Here is a 6,609-nt window from a genome sequence, read left to right on the forward strand (position 1 = left end):
AACCCATACAAATGAATTGAAGTATGGAGGTAGATTTGTGCCAACAAAAATAAGGGGTTAAATATGTGTACAAAAAAATAAATATATACATTTATTTCCTGAGCTTTCTTATATCCTTATTCCATATGAATACTTTTTTGACTGTCTTTTTTACCATTTAATGAATGTGTTATTCAATATGTTTCTATGGGCTACAGTAGTAAAGGCCAAATTCAATATTTTAAAGGGGTCCTAAAATTCCACCTCAAATAGCTAAATGATCCATGGTATGACCAACTTAAAACAATACCATATGTTAGCTTAGCATCCTGTGTTAATTTGGGCCCTTTTAATTAGTCCTTGTGAGCGTTGTAGAGTGAAACAGAATAATAATAATATATAAATAATCTGCCATTTAGCAGACGCTTTTATCCAAAGCGACTTAGTCATGCGTGCATACATTTTTGTGTATGGGTGGTCCCGGGGATCGAACCCACTACCTTGGCATTACAAGCGCCGTGCTCTACCAGCTGAGCTACAGAAGACCAGAAGACACATGCGTGTTTGTGAGAGTCCAAGCTTTTCAGAATTGGCTCAAACCGTTCAGACTTTATAGCCAAATTTATAACAAGCGCTCTGAAGATCCTTGCATTTACTCTGTGTGCAATAATAGTCTTTAAAATGATTTTTTTATGACTACCCCATCTCTGTACCCCACACATACAATTATCCAGTGGAAAAGGTACTCAATTGTCATACTTGTGTAAAAGAAAATGACTCAAGTAAAAGTGAAAGTCACCCAGTAAAATACTACTTTAGTAAAAGTCTAAAAGTATTTGGTTTTAAGTATACTAAAGTGTCAAAAGTAATGGAATTGCTCAAATATACTTAATAATCAAAAGTAAAAGTACAGTGGGGAAAAAAAGTATTTAGTCAGCCACCAATTGTGCAAGTTCTCCCACTTAAAAAGATGAGAGAGGCCTGTAATTTTCATCATAGGTACACGTCAACTATGACAGGCAAAATGAGATTTTTTTTCTCCAGAAGATCACATTGTAGGATCTTTTATGAATTTATTTGCAAATTATGGTGGAAAATAAGTATTTGGTCAATAACAAAAGTTTCTCAATACTTTGTTATATACCCTTTGTTGGCAATGACACAGGTCAAACGTTTTCTGTAAGTCTTCACAAGGTTTTCACACACTGTTGCTGGTATTTTGGCCCATTCCTCCATGCAGATTTCCTCTAGAGCAGTGATGTTTTGGGGCTGTCGCTGGGAAACACGGACTTTCAACTCCCTCCAAAGATTTTCTATGGGGTTGAGATCTGTAGACTGGCTAGGCCACTCCAGGACCTTGAAATGCTTCTTACGAAGCCACTCCTTCGTTGCCCGGGCGGTGTGTTTGGGATCATTGTCATGCTGAAAGACCCAGCCACGTTTCATCTTCAATGCCCTTGCTGATGGAAGGAGGTTTTCACTCAAAATCTCACGATACATGGCCCCATTCATTCTTTCCTTTACACGGATCAGTCGTCCTGGTCCCTTTGCAGAAAAACAGCCCCAAAGCATGATGTTTCCACCCCCATGCTTCACAGTAGGTATGGTGTTCTTTGGATGCAACTCAGCATTCTTTGTCCTCCAAACACGACGAGTTGAGTTTTTACCAAAAAGTTATATTTTGGTTTCATCTGACCATATGACATTCTCCCAATCCTCTTCTGGATCATCCAAATGCACTCTAGCAAACTTCAGACGGGCCTGGACATGTACTGGCTTAAGCAGGGGGACACATCTGGCAATGCAGGATTTGAGTCCCTGGCGGCGTAGTGTGTTACTGATGGTAGGCTTTGTTACTTTGGTCCCAGCTCTCTGCAGGTCATTCACTAGGTCCCCCCGTGTGGTTCTGGGATTTTTGCTCACAATTCTTGTGATCATTTTGACCCCACGGGGTGAGATCTTGTGTGGAGCCCCAGATCGAGGGAGATTATCAGTGGTCTTGTGTGTCTTCCATTTCCTAATAATTGCTCCCACAGTTGATTTCTTCAAACCAAGCTGCTTACCTATTGCAGATTCAGTCTTCCCAGCCTGGTGCAGGTCTACAATTTTGTTTCTGGTGTCCTTTGACAGCTCTTTGGTCTTGGCCATAGTGGAGTTTGGAGTGTGACTGTTTGAGGTTGTGGACAGGTGTCTTTTATACTGATAACAAGTTCAAACAGGTGCCATTAATACAGGTAACGAGTGGAGGACAGAGGAGCCTCTTAAAGAAGAAGTTACAGGTCTGTGAGAGCCAGAAATCTTGCTTGTTTGTAGGTGACCAAATACTTATTTTCCACCTTAATTTGCAAATAAATTCATAAAAAATCCTACAATGTGATTTTCTGGATTTTTTTCCCTCCATTTGTCTATCATAGTTGATGTGTACCTATGATAAAAATTACAGGCCTCTCTCATCTTTTTAAGTGGGAGAACTTGCACAATTGGTGGCTGACTAAATACTTTTTCCCCCCACTGTATAAGTCATTTCAAATTCCTTATATTAAGCAAACCAGACGGCACAATAGTGTTTTTTTTGTGTTTTTTTTGACGGAGAGCCAGGGGCACACTCCAACCCTCAGACATGGTGGACTCACTAAACACAAATAATTTACAAAGGAAGCATTTGTGTTTAGTGAGTCCGCCAGATCAGAGGCAGTAAGGATGACCAGGGATGTTCTCTTGATAAGTGCATGAATTGGACCATTTTCCCGTCAAAATGTAACAACTACTTTTGGGTGTCAGGGAAAGTGTATGGAGTAAAAAGTACATTTTTTTACGTTTTAGTCATTTAGCAGACACTCTTATCCAGAGCGACTTACAGTTACTGCATACATTTTCATACTGGCCCCCCGTGGGAATTGAACCCACAACCCTGGCGTTGCAAACGCCATGCTCTACCAACTGAGCTACACAGGGCCTAAAGTACATTCTACTTTAAGAATGTAGTGAAGTAAAACACATAAATAGTACAGTTAAGTAGTTGTTTTTGGTATCTGTACTTAAGTAGTACTTTAAAGTATTTTTACATAAGCACTTCACACCACTGCAATTATCTGTAAGCTCCCTCAGTCGCACAGTGAATTTCAAGCACAGATTCAACCACAAAGACCAGGGATGTTTTCCAATGGTTCGCAAGGAAGGGCACCTATTGGTAGATAGTTTTTTTTTTTTTAAAGGGGACATTGAATATCCCTTTGAGCATGGTGCAGTTATTAATTACACTTTGGATAGTGTATCAATACACCCAGACAATACAAAGATACAGGTGCCCTTCCTAACTCAGTTGTCGGAGAGGAATGAAACCACTCAGGGATTTCACCATGAGGCCAATGGTGACTAAAACAGTTAGTTTAATGGCTGTGATAGGTGATAACTGAGGATGGATCAACAACACTGTAGTTACTCCACAATACTAACATAAATGACAGAGTGAAAATATGGAAGCTTGTACAGAATAAAAAATATTCCAAACCATACAGAATAAAACATATTCCAAACCATGCATCCTGTTTGCAATAAGTAATCAGTGCTTGACTTGGGATAAAATAAGTGAAGGAGCTGTCTTTTTCCAAGTCAGTCCATTAGACTATGTTGACCGAAATACACAAATGACATTATGCTATAGAGATCTCTGATTATTCACTGTTAACGGACGCAAAAAAGAATAATTGCCCCCGCTGAAGACCTCTATAGTGGTTTGCTAATACAGGACTAGTAAAGGCCCAGTGCACTACGTTTGTGATTTAAAAAAAAAAACTAAATGTATTGGAGTGTTTACCAGCATTTGTTACCTGAGTCTGATGATTATCTGTACAGAACACTTAATCTGATAACACTTGTGGAATATAAAAATACTTGCTTGATATACGGTATGTTTTCCAAATGCAACTTCTTTCTATGTGAAAACTGTAATGGTCTTTTTAGTAGACGCTGTTATCCAGAGCAATTTACAGAGTGCATACATTTTCATACTGGTCCCCCGTGGGAATCGAACCCACAACCCTAGCATTGCATGCACCATGCTCTACCAACTGAGCCACATCATCACATCACATCATCGCAAACCACTTGATGTCTCAATGTACTCAATTACTGTATCGTGCATTGTTTTTCTTCATGTTGATGGAAAGTCTACAGGTACAAACATGACCAGCCTATGTACAATACAGTAATGTACATTTACATTAAGTGGTTTGTAAGGATGGTAAATTTAATACTGCGCAAAAAGTGGTTGTTTTCCATGTTATTTGATTAAGAAAAATATTAAATTTGATGTGGATGTTTTGGGTCTTTGCCCATAACTTTGCATCTTTTGATGTAAATATTAGAGGACAGGGTTTTGTTCTTTCTGGATGCCATTAGAATGACAATCACAGAGAAAGGGGCAACAACTCTTCCAATTCCAACGATTGAATCCTGCAAAATACTGTTCTTAATTAAGCAACTACCTTTATTTGCCAAAGCTGAGATACAAAAAAGAAATGCTTGCGCTACAGAAGTCTATATCGGTCCACTAACGCTAGTAAAGGCCAAGTGCACTACTTTTGGGAGGAAGAGGCATTCTGATAACGGCTGATATATCGATTTTTAAGTGATTGATGATATTTTAAAAGTGTGCCTTCATGAATAACAAAAACAAATATTATGAAAATAATTTCCATGACTTTCCATGACCTTACAAACCCTAATTTGACAACTTGGAAGAGTGCATCATGCACATTGTCTGGCGCATTTTCAATCTGCGTAATCTCTAACAGCCTACTGTCAGACTAGAGGAAAATAATCTTCAACAAAGTGGAATCAGGAAATGAATGCCCACTCTTCATTGCTAGTCAATACAGATCCCGCCTTCATTCCGCTTTGATCAACCTTTTGGCTACTTTGTTTTATAGAAGAGCCGGTATGCAATTAATAAAAAATTAGAAGTGCCTTATGGTGCTCTGGACAGCTCCGGCCCAAACCGAGCACTGAAAGTAACACTGCAAAAAATGTGGCAAAGAAATTAACTTTTTGTCCTGAATACAAAGCATTATGTTTGGGGCAAATCCAACACAATACATCACTGAGTACCACTCTTCATATTTTCAAGCATGGTGGCGGCTGCATCATGTTATGGGTATGCTTGCCATTGGCAAGGACTAGGGAGTTTTTTTTTAGGATAAAAAGAAACGGAATAGAGCTAAGCACAAGCAAAATCCTAGAGTAAAACTAGGTTCAGTCTGCTTTCCAACAGGCTTTTGGAGACAAATTCCCCTTTCAGCAGGACAATTACCTAAAACACAAGACCAACTATACACTGGAGTTGCTTACCCAGACGACACTGAATGTTCCTGAGTGGCCTAGTTACAGTTTTGACTTAAATCATCTTGAAAATCTATGGCAAGACTTGAAAATGGCTGTCTAGCAATGGTCAACAACCAACTTGACAGAGCTTGAAGAATAATGGGCAAATATTGAACAATCCAGGTGTGAAAAGCTTTTAGACTTACCCAGAAAGACTCACAGCTGTAATTGCTGCCAAAAGTGATTATATTGACTCAGGGGGTTGAATACTTATCTAATCAAGATATATTAGTGTTTTATTTTCCATTAATAAAAAAAGTTTGTATTTTTCTTCCACTTTGAAATTACGGTATTTTGGGTAGATCGTTCGTTGACAAAACAATTACAATTAAGTCCATTCGAGACCTCCTATGCATATTCATGACGCTATCATAGCATCTCCATTGAATACAGGTGGTGGATGTCAACACCCCTCATCAAATATTTAAAAAATTATTAAAATAACGATATGTATCCACCAATCCAAAGAGGGGAATAGGCGTGAGTTTGACAGCCCGCCGTTCCGCTCTGTGGACAACGAATCCCATTGTTAGGGCAAAGACGCAAGCATCTTGTCATTATATCCAGTATCTCTGCCCACACACACGAACGGAACACACACGGCTGAAAGTTGGGGGAAGGGATTTTTCGCGCAGGATCTCGACTGTAGTTTTGAGTTTGAATTGATTGATTCTTACAGATAAAACTGAAGAAATTCAGAATTTACATCATAAAAAAATTGCTAATCACTCACTTAAAATACATAATACGTGGAGCTTTACCAGAGACTGAAGAGGAAGTGAGACACCCCACTCGCTGTTTTTTTCTGGTTCAATGAAAGTCAATGAACTAAGCAGATCAGACCCAGCTGCTATTGTATTGGTCTCTATGGAAGACTACACCATTAAAAGTAGACTGGAACTGACCATTCTTTTCAATGGTAAATGGCCTGAGTGAACTATCTTCATTTATCCACCGTATTTGACTTTACTTCGATAGAACTTAGGGTGGCGTGATGTTGTCCCAGTGCTCTGCTGGTGATGACCTATTTACATTTACATTTTACATTTTAGTCATTTAGCAGACGCTCTTATCCAGAGCGACTTACAGTTAGTGAGTGCATACATTTTCATACTGGCCCCCCACTTTTGTCAAGTTATAGGCACTCTGCCTAGTTTGAAGGCTTTCTGCCTTAGAAGCCAGCTTCAATGTATCGGCCATTCAGTTTGTGTTATGTTCGTCATTTACTTTTATACAATTGTGTGCGTG

The sequence above is a fragment of the Coregonus lavaretus genome (assembly GCF_964263955.1).
Source record: "Coregonus lavaretus genome assembly, contig: HAP1_SCAFFOLD_780, whole genome shotgun sequence".
In the NCBI taxonomy this organism is placed as follows: domain Eukaryota; kingdom Metazoa; phylum Chordata; class Actinopteri; order Salmoniformes; family Salmonidae; genus Coregonus; species Coregonus lavaretus.